The sequence below is a fragment of the Gossypium hirsutum genome, chromosome A05 (genome assembly GCF_007990345.1).
Source record: "Gossypium hirsutum isolate 1008001.06 chromosome A05, Gossypium_hirsutum_v2.1, whole genome shotgun sequence".
Lineage (NCBI taxonomy): Eukaryota > Viridiplantae > Streptophyta > Magnoliopsida > Malvales > Malvaceae > Gossypium > Gossypium hirsutum.
In genome coordinates this window covers 35,658,816-35,672,031 of record NC_053428.1, presented here as the reverse complement: position 1 = coordinate 35,672,031, position 13,216 = coordinate 35,658,816, and the positions used below count along the sequence as shown (strand labels likewise).

Here is a 13,216-nt window from a genome sequence, read left to right as displayed (position 1 = left end):
AATTGGGTCCATGTTCGATCTGAATTTGTTCGAGAAAGGTTTAAATTTGTTCTGATTGACATATTATGATAGATAATGATTTTCAATTTGATTTATCCATTAAAGGTCTATAACTATTCCTTTTTGTACTATATATAGGATTCTGTAGCTCAATCTCAATGATCTGGATGGACTAAGGGTATTACAAAACTACAAACCCCAAATAAAACAACCCTCATTCCACTCGATTGACAAACTCCCACTTGATCCACATGTATTAACATCAATACCATTAGCAAAATCACATCACCTTCTTTCTTCTTACATTTTTGAATCCTTCAGCTTGGTATCGATACGGAAAGCCACTTGGGGATTGTTTTCTCCCAGCATATGAAGGAGACCTTTTTTGCTCGTGGGTTCCAAAACCCACGAACATTCCAAGTAATGAATTTAATTTTTATAATGCCTGGCTGATTTCCTTATCAAGGTTTGCCGATTTTTTACAATGCCTGGCTGACATCCTTATCAAGGTTTGCCGATCAAATACCGTCTGGGACTTGGACTTGCTCGAAAGAAATCGCTAACGAATCATGTTTACCTGAAACAGTAGAAGCTATAGGTCATTAATATCGGGTCGTTTGTTTCCATCAACAACAACCTATCCATTTCATAATATCAATTACTCACAATAAATAGTAGATACTCAAACTTGAATATACTGTAAATGGTAGACAAAACCAAAGTTAATTAATTAGTAAATTTAAGAGAAGAAATATTAATTAATTCATTATTATTATTATTATTTCAATTTAAATATTTTATTTTGTGTCTCTTAATTAACACAATAAATTGAATAAATGATATATAGAAAATTATTTAAGACACTATTAATGCAGTTTTTAGATTTAACAAAAAAGAAATAGAAGATTGATAAGTGTCTTATAGTAAAATATTTAAAATAAAGAGATACTTTTATATATCAACAGAAATTTATGAATTTCAAAACTTTATTAATTATTTTCAAATTTTTGGTGGTTTATGGTTAAAATATAAAAATAAATGGAATACTAAAATATAAAATATTAAAACAACATAAAAGTAAATGGACTACTAAAATTAAATTGCGTTGGCCTGCGGTTAACGACACCGTTTACAAAAAAAGATACAAGCAGCCCTAATTGAAATGCAAGAAAAAATATCTTAAGTGGCCCATGCAGGTCTCGAACCTGCGACCTTCGCGTTATTAGCACGACGCTCTAACCAACTGAGCTAATAGGCCATTGGCTTCTTACTCAAAATTCTTTTTAATAGATAATATAAAACGTTGCCGTTTTCCCAAAAAATTAGAGGAAGTTGCTTTTAGTGGCCCATGCAGGTCCCGAACCTGCGACCTTCGCGTTATTAGCACGACGATCTAACCAGCTGAGCTAATAGGCCGTTGATATCTTACTCTGAGTTTTGTTTTTATAAATAATATAAAACGTTTCCGTTCTCCCAAAAAATTAGAGGAAGTTGCTTTCACTGGCCCATGCAGGTCTCGAACCTGCGACCTTCGCGTTATTAGCACGACGCTCTAACCAGCTGAGCTAATAGGCCGTTGATTTCTTACTCTGAGTTCTGTTTTTATAAATAATATAAAACGTTGCCGTTTTCCCAAAAAATTAGAGACAGTTGCTTTCACTGGCCCATGCAGGTCTCGAACCTGCGACCTTCGCGTTATTAGCACGACGCTCTAACCAGCTGAGCTAATAGGCCGTTGACTTCTTTGAATTCTGTATTAAATATACTATAAAACGTTGCCGTTTTCCCAAAAGACGGAAAAATGTGTTTAGCGGCCCATGCATTTCTCGAAGCTGCGACCTTCGCCTTATTAACATGACGCTGTAACTAATAGATCATTGCTTTAAGTAAAACGTACTTAACAGATCATCTAATTTTTGTTATCAAACTAATTTGTTTTAGCTTATTCTGTTTGCTAACATCCCGTTCTCAGTGAAAGGAATTCCAAGGGGATTTATCCTTACAGAAAATATCCATGAAAATCAATGAAAAGAAAAATTAACTTTTTGAAAACAATAAACTTGGCAATAGTAATTAATTTTCAAGTAACATCAAAATAGTCTGGCACTTGAAAATTAAATTTATGATTTATTAGGATGAACAATGGGAAATTTGTCAGCAAAATAACAGTTACCAAAAGTAATAAAAATGTTTTTCACCTCAACAAATTTTATATCATGTGATATTATTGGATTCAAATTTATATAATTTGCAATAAGGAAACACCAATGAGTTGAAGTTAAATGGTAAGACTGAGGTTGTGTACAAGTTGTTTGGGTTGGACAAAATTGATGAGGAAGAGCTCATCGTTACTGTTGGGATCATGAAGTAGAGGTGGATTCATTAGCTATGTCGTAAGGCTAAGAATGCGATACCAGGAGATTTTGCATTTTATCAATATACTGGTACAATAAAGGGGAGATAAGAAAGAGGATATAGTGGTTGTCACGGAGGTTAGTTTATCCAATTGGGACGGAGAGTTGAAGGTTACAAAGAGTGGAGGAGAGGAGAGTATTAAGGTCGAGAGTAGGAACTAAGTTGGCAAAATATAGACGGTCTTTTTAGAGAGTTGATCATTTTTTCATCGTTCCTGGAGATACTTATAGGCAAAGGTCTCGTGTAGGATTATACTTACGTGTTGGACTTACCATCTAACCATTATTAAGAAATGTGTGGGATGGATGTCCTTGATGGGGTGAAGAAGTCATGATGAGACAGATCCTGTCATTCGTTTTGACTTGACAGTATAGGACAGTTGAATTCACGTGGTATTTAGTGACCAATGACATCACGTCATTACCAGAGGCCTAAAGGTCTGAACATCGAAAGTTTTGTACCTTTTCGAATGGTTATGCCAAGAGGTGAAGCTCGTAGATGACTTTTCAATTGATTGCTGACGAATTTGCTACTTGAGCAATCTTCTGACTTGCCACATATCCTTAATCGGATTTAGGGGTATAACAAGTAGATCAATTATTAATCCCCTTTTGCATCAAAGGGTCATGTGATCCTTGTTGCGAGACCAAAGACAAACTTATTGGTACTTCACCTTTAGCTAATAATGCCACTATATACATAACACCTATGGAACTATAACAGAAGGCATTGCTTCGAGAAACAAATAAATCTGCCAAAATGTCATTCAACACAAAATTCTTCTTTAAATAGGTCATTAGATAGTCCACATGTCTAACTTTTCCGTTGTAAATCTTTGTCTTTCCACACGATTAATTGTTTCCATATAAAAATTTTATTACATCCAAATCTAATAACTCATCCTTTCAATCGATTATTTATCATATATGACAACAACAAGTATTCATGTAATAAAAGTTAATAAAAAAATTGCAATTATCTGTATGATATATTTATTTTCACAATTATTTTTTAGGATTATGATAAAAAAATTCTCTAATATTTTGATAAAATTATCAATGTGATATTTATACTTTTAATTTTTTATTTTAGTATCCGAATTTTTTTTCTGCTAACATATTGGAACTTGAGGTTGACAATATTAATGGATGACACATTAATAAAATAAATTTTATGTTTAGCTAGGTTTTCACCATTTTACTTTAATCAATTTTTTTTTTTAAATTTATAAGAATCCCTTTCCAAATCTTATCCTTTTCATGGTTTTTCTTCAAATGGATATTGAATCTTTTCCTTTTCATGGTTTTCTTCAAATGGGTACTGAATTCTCAAGGTGCTTCAGCCAATCATTATAAACGTAGTGGTAATGAATGTTGCAGTACCCGTTTCAATCACAAAAACAAAACTTTACATTCAAATCTCTTAGATTTTCAACTTTTTAGAAAATCTCAATTTTCTTTTATCGCCAATAAATTTTGTTCACCGTCAAACAACACCGTTTTGAGAATCTCTCATTACTTGGATACTAAGCTTCATGTTCATAAGGAAGTTGAAGCCCTTTCTATACCCCTTAAATGTAACATTCCATGTAATAATCTGATTTTTAGTGATGTCAGAAGTAGTGATTTTGAAATCTTATTTTCTAATTATCAGGTCCATAAATATTATTTATTAATATTTACGATTTAATTATGTTACTACATTAAATTTTGGTTTGACAAATTTGTTAATTAAATAGTTAGTTAGAGTATAAATGTTTTAACCTTAAAGTCAGTGGAATCGTAAAATGAGATGTCAAGACCTTGTTTCCGTAAACTGAGCTCGTAAATGTTTTTATTAAATATTTATAAAATTATTATATAGGTGAATTGAATTTTTGATAGATAATTTCACCGAATTAATAACTAATTGAGGTATAATTACTAAATTATAAAAGTGATAAAAGAAAATTGTTATAAAATTTTAATTGTTAAAAGACTTATGTAACAATTAGACAAGAGTCTAATATGACAATTAATCCACTTTAAAATGTGGGTGGACGGTTTAATGATTAATTAATCTATAATGTTAAATTTATATATAATATAATATAATATAATAAATGAATAAAACATAAAAATAAAGCGATCATCTTCACTTTCTTTCTTTCTTCACCGTTTGGAGTTAAAAGAAACAAAGGGAAGTCATTGTTAGAAGTTCAAACCTTTTGCTATTTGCATGGTAAGTCTTTTGTAGCCGATTTTTCGTAATTTTTATGTTTTTGAGATCATTGTAACTTAATTTAGCTAATCCGTGTATTAAATCGTAAAATTGTTAAAGTTTTAAAAAGTTTTCATTGATAATTTTTGAGGTTTTTTTATGTTTAATGGTAGGATTTGAAGCTTAAGAATGTAATAGGACTAATTTGTAAAGTAAAAATTATTAATTTTGAACTTAGGGACTAAAGTGTAAATATTTTAAAATTGATATAGAATTTCTGTAATTATTGATAGTATAGGTTTGTAGAAGGATGCAATTGAAACCAAATTGAAAAATGAAGCTTAAATTTGAAAGATATAGCTATTTTGGTTTTAGTGATTAAATTGAATAAAATGCAAAATTTTAGAGAACTTTCAAAAAGTGAAATTTAACTGATTTATGTTTATATTAGGATGAAATGAAATAATTGGAATTGACAAATTGTAATGAATTATTATAGATCAGAGGTTAATCATGAAAAAGGAGAAATTACGAATTAGCCTCTAATGCTTTTTGATTGTTGTTTTCCCGAGTAAGTTAATATGGAACTTACTGTCTTCACTTATTATGTTTAAATTGTGTTTGTACCTATTAATTTTATATATAAGTATAATTTCTATGATTTTCGCATCTAAAAGACTAAACCGTAAAATATGAATTATGTGGCAAATGCGAACTGATACGAGATATTAAATGGTAAAGAATTGATGAAATAGATTGTATGGTATATATAAATTATTGTGAAAAGATTGAAATGAAGCGGGAATGATAATAAAGCTCATATAAATGTAATAACCAATCTATACACGAATGGCATGCCATTAAGTTCAAAAGGAACCGAGTGTTGTGATCAAGGATTAATTCGATGGCTTGAGATCCAGAATTTGTTACGGATTCTCTAAAACTAGTGTTAGCAACATTGAACCAAGCTAGTGTTAGCAACCTAATCCGAAGCTAGTGTTAGCAGCCTGATAATGTCATTTAGTCAGTAAATGGGATTAAACCAATTTTAAGTATTTGAACTCAAATTGCTTTAGACCTTCAGATGAAAATAGATATGAAAATGGTATCAACAAAAATGTTACTATTGGAAATGTATGAATATGAATTGAATTTATATGTTTATGAAATGAGTATGAATGGGACAATATATATTACACTTTGTTGAAATGTTGCATATGTATATGTGATTCATATTACAAGCATTTGATGCATAAACAAACTAACATGTTGGTTGTTTAGTTACAATGAAAATAAAAGTTGCGGATGCCAAAGAATGTCATATTTTATGCCAAAGTGTTTCAATCGCCTCTCTCTTGACGGGAGAGAGATAAATCAATATTGGGATTAAAAACGAATACAAATATCGCGACTTTTCTGTAAGTGCGACAGACTAGTTGTGATATTTGTAGTGTTACAATGGAATACTAGAGTATTCCAAGGATCGAACCCAAGAGAATCAGGGATTAAATAATTTTTAAACAACGTGCGTGCGCAATAAATAGTCTAACCAACTAATCACAAAAATTATATTATGACAAATCATAAAGTCAAAGAGAAATTAAACTAATCTATGATCTAGCTAATAAGGACTAAATTGTAAAATTTGCAAAGTTACGAAATTAAAAATTACTAACAAATTATGGTTGATTGATCTTGATGTGGTTCACTAATCTTCAAATTAGGGATCTAAATCACTTAAACTCCCAAAATGGATCCATTTTACCTCTCGGTCTCAATTTTACCAAGTTAGATAAATTAATCTGGATTATCGCTCGATCTTACCGGTTAACTTGAGACTAATGAATTGGTGCCCAAAAAGATTTCGTCTTGATCTCACTTACCTAGATATTTCCTTAAGGTTGTCAATCTTAAGTTTTTAGGCTCATTCAAATTAGTCCAATTTATTACGATTTAGTTAATCATTTGATAATCAACTTACCACATCTCTATGAACCAACCCCTTTAATAAGTTTAGTTACTCATGCTAAAAATAAAGCTAATAAACATGGAAATGGAGAACATGGAAGCCATTAAAGAAAAGCTTAAGAGAAATGTAAAAGCTAGGGTTTTTATGCAAGAAAACTTAAAGGGCATGTAAAGAGAAGCATTCAACAAGAAAATATAAAGCAATAAACATAAAAGGAACAAACTTTAACAGGTTTAAAGCAAAAGAAGCTGAAATACATTAAACTAAAGCTAGAAATGTCATTGCAACCAAGGTATAATGGCTAAAAGTGTAAATAAACCTAAGCTACAGTGATAACTAACTTAACTAACTACAAGAACTCTAAGAACAAGAAGAAAGTGCAGTAAAATAATCTCTAAAACTAAGAAAGAAGAAGAGAAAATATAAACCCCTAGAGAAAAAGCAGAAAACTAAAGGGAAAACTTAGAGAAAACTAAACCTAAACTAAGCTAATGTGGCCTCCTTTTCTCTCAACCAAATTTTGGTTGATATAAGCAATTATTTTGACCCTATTATTGTGCCCAAGATACCCTCAAACGAGCCTTTATTGATTGGTGCTTCAGGTGGACAAAGACTGTTTGTTTTGTCAATTTTTGTTCTCTCGCGATATTTGTATCACGATACTAAAAATAGGATATAACGATACCTCAAACAGTCTTGAACTTGGGATGCTTCTTGACAGGTAGATATCGCGATACCTAAAGTGGATATCGGAACACCACTGAAGGTTGGTCTCCAATCTTGGTTCTGTTAGAGGTATTGCGATTCCAAGGTTTGAATATTGCAATATTATATCCTTTGGTGTTGTTCTTGCTCAATTTAAGCCTCCAATGCATCCCTATATTACTCAAAACATATGTTAGGCCCCCAATGGCACTATTGGACAATTTGGATCTCAAAATAAGCAAAAACGAGGCATTTACACTTATTAAGTCAAAACCTAAAAACCACAAAAAATATCTGCTTTGCTTGACAATAAGCTCCTTAAGTGACATGAGAAAGCCTAATTTGTCATATCAAATTACGACAGAGCATGTTTCAATAGTTTAAATTGTTGTAATGTTAAGGTAAGTTAGGTAAATTTCCTATGAACGTACTAAGCATTCGTAATGCTTACTCTGTTTTGTTTTCTATTTTCTATAGTTGGCATTTTTGCAGAACGCATCTATCGAATTAACTCCAGAGCTTACACTATCCAACTTCAATCTCAGTAGACTATTAAATTATTCTAGACCCGGTTATGTGGCATGTATGTAGGTTTCAATATGGTTTAGTGTTGATTTTTGGTAAATGATGAAAAAGTCTATATATAATTGTTTGTTTGAATGATGATTATTATGGTATACATATGTATATGGTGCTTGATCTTGTATGCTTATTGATATATATAATTTAGAATGATGGCAAGGTGGTATGACATATTTGAGGTTTGTTGGATGTCTTGAATTAAAGTGATGAGAATGATTATATTGATTTGACATGAAAATGTAATGGAATGCATGATTGAATAGGTACAAAATGCTCAATAAAGCATGGTGTTTGAATGTTAAATAAAGTATGTTGAATTGATTTTTAAGGTGTGTATAATGCTATCGGGATAAATTTATGTTGAAGTTTATAAATGGTATGGAATGTAGTAACATGCTTGAAAGATTTGAATTGATTCATATGATTGTGTTATGTGTTTGTGCCATTGTGGCATATTGGTTAGTTATTTAGAAAGTTCGTATATGCATGTTTTGGCTTCGTTTTGAGATGTTTTGAGCAGGTCACAAATTACTAAAATGTGTTTTTGAGGTTACCTTTGAAAAATGGTTTGAAACAATCAACAAATGACCTATTTTTGCACTGCATGAGCTAAGACATGGCTATGTGTCACATACGGGCAAGTGACACGGCCATGTGCTCACTGGAAAATTAGGAAGTATTTTTACCATACGATTCTCGATTGTTACACAAGTTGGTCACACATCCATGTGAGTACTGTAGATTTGTTTACGTAGTTTTTCACATGGTCTCAGTTCGTTACACGGCCCAACCACATAGCCGTGTGACTTTTGATGAAATTTTATATTTTGGTCCACACGAATTCATAGAGTTACACGGCCTGGACATACATCTGTGTGACCCCTATTTTGCATAATTATCTTGAACTTTTAAAATTGTTACAATTTGATCCTTGAATGTCATTAAGTCAACTTTAAAGCTCACGTAAGCTCATATAAGACTCGAAAATAGTTTTAGATGGTATTTAATGATTGAACTTATTAACGTATATGTATTTTTTTACTGTTAACTATTTATAATTATTTTTTTATGTTGTAGCACCTCGTAACTCGATTCCAGCGACGAGGTTAGGTGAAGGGTGTTACACACAATACCCAACCCGATCACTAGGTTTGAGTTACGGGATGCCATATCCGTTTTCAGAACAACTACAATTCAATTTACCTTTTTATATATGCTATTAACAATATTATTAAATCTCAATATGATTTTCCATCATTTTCGGGTCTTATACGATTTTATGAAAGCTTTTTTGCTACCTGAGGTCGAATTAGGACCAAATTGCAATGTTTTAAAATCTTATGTTGATGTCACAACTTTAGGGGTTCCTCGTCACGATGCAACAAACTGACTTGATCTCATTGCGACGACAAGTGTTTGACGTCGCGACGTGACCGTTTGTTTGCAAATGATTCAAATTGTACCAATTCAAAATGGCCTAACCAATTGGCCAAGTTCATTTTCAATCTACTAAAGACATAATTTTCCCTACCTTAGATACTACCTTAAATGTTTCATCCCAACCAATTCATCAAATAAACTATTCAATTTGAGAATTAACCTTAACATACAAGTTCATTTCTATCATTTGAGTCATTTAACCAAATATGCTACATTCATATGCTCAATTATTACCATTTATCAACATTTACACATATGTTTCATTCAAAATGTGATTCAATACATTGTTACCTATGACAACTTCTACCTTCGTAACCATTTGACCAATTGACATCAATTATCTCATTTAACATAACATATCATATACCTATTAAGATCATTTCAATTTTCAACCATCACAAACATAGCATTTACAATACCAATTTACCATATCAAGTTAGCCATTCTAGCTTAAATATCAAATTAACAATATATGATAACATAACTGACTTAAAACTAAGTACATATCATATACCAAAACGAAAGAAACTATATAAACATTATTGAGTCGAGGGTCACTAGTTGGAGCTTAGAACTACTTCTATAAACCTCGAAATATACTCGTACTTGCGCACAAAATAAACAAATCATACGTTGAGCGATAATGCTCTGTAGTACTTTCATTATTCAAGATAGCATGACATTAGCATAAGCAACTGATCATAATAAGTACAAACACAATATCTACCTAATTTATGTCCCTACTATGCTGAGCAAGGTCATGATCATATAAGAGTATACATATGGAAATTAGCAAATTAATCCATTCATCATTGCAATAAAATTTACCAATTCATTCTAGTTTTCAAATGCCCAACTTTATATCATTTAAACCTTTCATATCATTTATGAACCGACATATATACCTTTAACAGTAAGTCATCCAATTCTATAATAAACAAACATCATTTAACCATTTAGCTTCCATAGTCAAACATGAATTCAACATCTATACATACATGACATTTACATTAAACCATCCTACTAGGTTAGACATACTCACACATTATAAAAAGCATCACTTGATACTAAAGTAATTTCATGCCATATATCATGTTATAAGCATATACCATTTCATACTCAATATATTTTCAAACTTCTCCATTTCAATTATAATATATAAATATATATCGCCCGATAAAAATCTAGTAAAACAGACTAGGATACACGAGTGAACCAAGCTACTCACACAAGTTGAAATTACATCAAGTTACCTGTTTGGGCTAAACCTGTGTTACATATAACTCGAGAGTCTATGAAAAAAGCAAGATCTCGTTATAACATGTAATAATATCTAATCAAGCGTGTGTATAACCCTATTGACATTTCAATCGTATCTTAAGCTTTTACTAAGTTCACATGGGCATACATATATTTCAATGTCATACCTATAATCATCCTTACTCATCTGTCATACCCTGTGTTTGATCACATTTGCATTTCTATACCCTAAACATTGTTTTATCGCATGACAAACATTTATCTCATTTCATTCAATATAATCCAGTTCTTATATATATATATAATTTTATATTCAATTTCATTTTTGCAATATAGTACATATATCATTTCTCTAACATATTTACAACCATAATCTAATTCATCATCAAATCAAATGTATTACATATCATACAACATTTTTCTATCCATTTTTCTTTCTTCCTTTCATTTTTAGATATTCCACGTTTAGACTAATTGAATAGTGTATCCATTTCAATTAGTTATTTTAGATATTTCAATTAGCTATTGAAATGGATAGAAATATGTTGTATGACATGGGTAGCTAATTGAATAGTGATGTGTCAACTTTAAATTGGACAAAAAAATTTAGACAACCAATGTTAGGGTTTGGGTTAAATGAATAATGTCACGGTAATTTAGATACCCAATTTGATAAAAGAATTTAAGTACTTATTTGAGAAAATAGATATAATTTAAGGGGTAATTTTTGAATTAAGCCAAAATTTTAAAAAATATACATTAATCTATTATTGATTTAACATAGTTAACTAGATTTTCATGTGATTTTATTTATGTGATAGAATAATAAAAATTCATTTTACCATTTTAAGATTGAAATTAATGATATTATCAATATGGATCTACTAATAACATTATAAAAAAAGCTAAGTGCTAAGGACTAAATTATGTCAAACTAAAGTAAAAAAAAGGTTAAATTTTAAATGTATGCATAATAGAGGGACTAACATAAAAGTTATACCCTTTAAAAATCATTCTAATTTTTTCTTAAAGTTTGTCTATATAAAACTAAACTTGATCATGTGTTAGGCCATCTACTCAGGCTCGAAGGCTCTGCCCAAGCTCGAAGGCTCGTCCGAAAAATGGGAAGGTTTAAGAAAAAATATAGGACTAAAAAAATGCGCTTGGACAAAAAATAAGACTCATTTTCTAAACGGATTGGGCATCGAGTAAGATTTTTTGGTCTAATCTTGACTTGAAGCGAATTTGCCTCATTTTTTTCACTATTGTTTACTGTTGTTGCTGTTGTTTACTGCCATTTTATTATTATATTGCTACTATTTTATTGTTATTATTTGAATATTGTATAACTCTTATTTTATTATTAATTTTGTTACTATTTTTGTAAAATAAATAGAATGTCGATAATGACAATATATTGCGAAGAAAAGAGAAATAAAAATAAAGAACACACAGATTTTTCGTGGAAACCCTTTCGGGAAAAAACCATAGGCAAAAGAGAAGAAAATTCATTATGTCGAATTCGAATGATTACAAGAGGAGTAGACTATGTCTATTTATAGACTTGTAAAACCATATTCTAATAAAAGTGTAGTAAGATTGAAACACCTTATTCTAATCAATATCAAATAGATGGAGTTTAATAAGGTTTAAAAAACCTTATTATAAAATAAAATAAAAGAAGTGTAGTTATATACGAATTTTACTTTTATTTTATTTTACCACTGTATTTTATTTAAATAAGGATTTGGGTCACTTAATTCTAACAATCTCTACCTTGACACGAATTCTCAATGAACAAGTTCTTCATCGCGAACTCTCAATGAACAAGTTCTCCACCTCTTCCATAAAACCCCTTAAGGGCTTAACTTCAACAATGAACACCAACCAAGTCTAAGCAATGCTTAAACTTGGATATAGGAAGTGACTTAGTCATCACCTATCTGCAGGATTTTCATGAGTACTAATTTTGCTCACAATAATATCATCACAAGCAATAATATCACGAACAAAATGATACCTAACATCAAGGTGTTTTGTTCTCTCATGAAACATTTGATCTTTTGTAAGGAAGATTGTAACACCCCCAAACCCAGCCTAGACGTTATGACCGAATCTGGTGGCGTCACATGTGAGTGCTTTTAAGAAAAACCTTAGCAAGTTGAAAATTTGTTCAGTTTGTTATCTTTACTTAAGTCGTGAAATCCCCATTCCAAGTATCACCTGAAAACATTTCATAAATGCGGAAGGTAAATCTTTATTAATTCTTAAATCAATAATTTATCAATTAAAATCCCAAAATAAACCCCAAAAAAAAGTTCGAGTTCGAATACATAATCAATCCCCAAAAACAACTTTTAAGGTAAAATAGGAAAAAATAAATGTTACTCATAAAATCATTAAATGTCTACCAGTGGTCACCATCGAGCCCTCCGTCACACTGATCCATCTATTGCTGAGGATTACCTGACAAACAAAATAAACAAAGAGGTGGGTTTTCGCAAACTCAGTATGTACATCCCCACAAACAGCATGCATACAAACAGATAACAGAATACAATTACTCGGCCTTAGCCATACAGATATCGCATGCATAACAGATCAGATATCAGAAAACATACCCACCAACCCTACACACCATCTCCA

General features: G+C 30.9%; 4 non-coding genes across 4 annotated transcripts; all 4 read right to left on the bottom strand.

Moving 5' to 3' along the window:
• Positions 1 to 1,184: 1,184 nt before the first annotated feature.
• Positions 1,185 to 1,258, bottom strand: TRNAI-AAU (transfer RNA isoleucine (anticodon AAU)). Its single transcript has one exon. It is a non-coding gene; the product is annotated as a tRNA-Ile (tRNA).
• An 84-nt stretch (positions 1,259 to 1,342) lies between these two features.
• TRNAI-AAU (transfer RNA isoleucine (anticodon AAU)) lies at positions 1,343 to 1,416 on the bottom strand. The gene has a single exon. It is a non-coding gene; the product is annotated as a tRNA-Ile (tRNA).
• An 85-nt stretch (positions 1,417 to 1,501) lies between these two features.
• Positions 1,502 to 1,575, bottom strand: TRNAI-AAU (transfer RNA isoleucine (anticodon AAU)). The gene has a single exon. It is a non-coding gene; the product is annotated as a tRNA-Ile (tRNA).
• An 85-nt stretch (positions 1,576 to 1,660) lies between these two features.
• Positions 1,661 to 1,734, bottom strand: TRNAI-AAU (transfer RNA isoleucine (anticodon AAU)). The gene has a single exon. It is a non-coding gene; the product is annotated as a tRNA-Ile (tRNA).
• Positions 1,735 to 13,216: the final 11,482 nt, after the last annotated feature.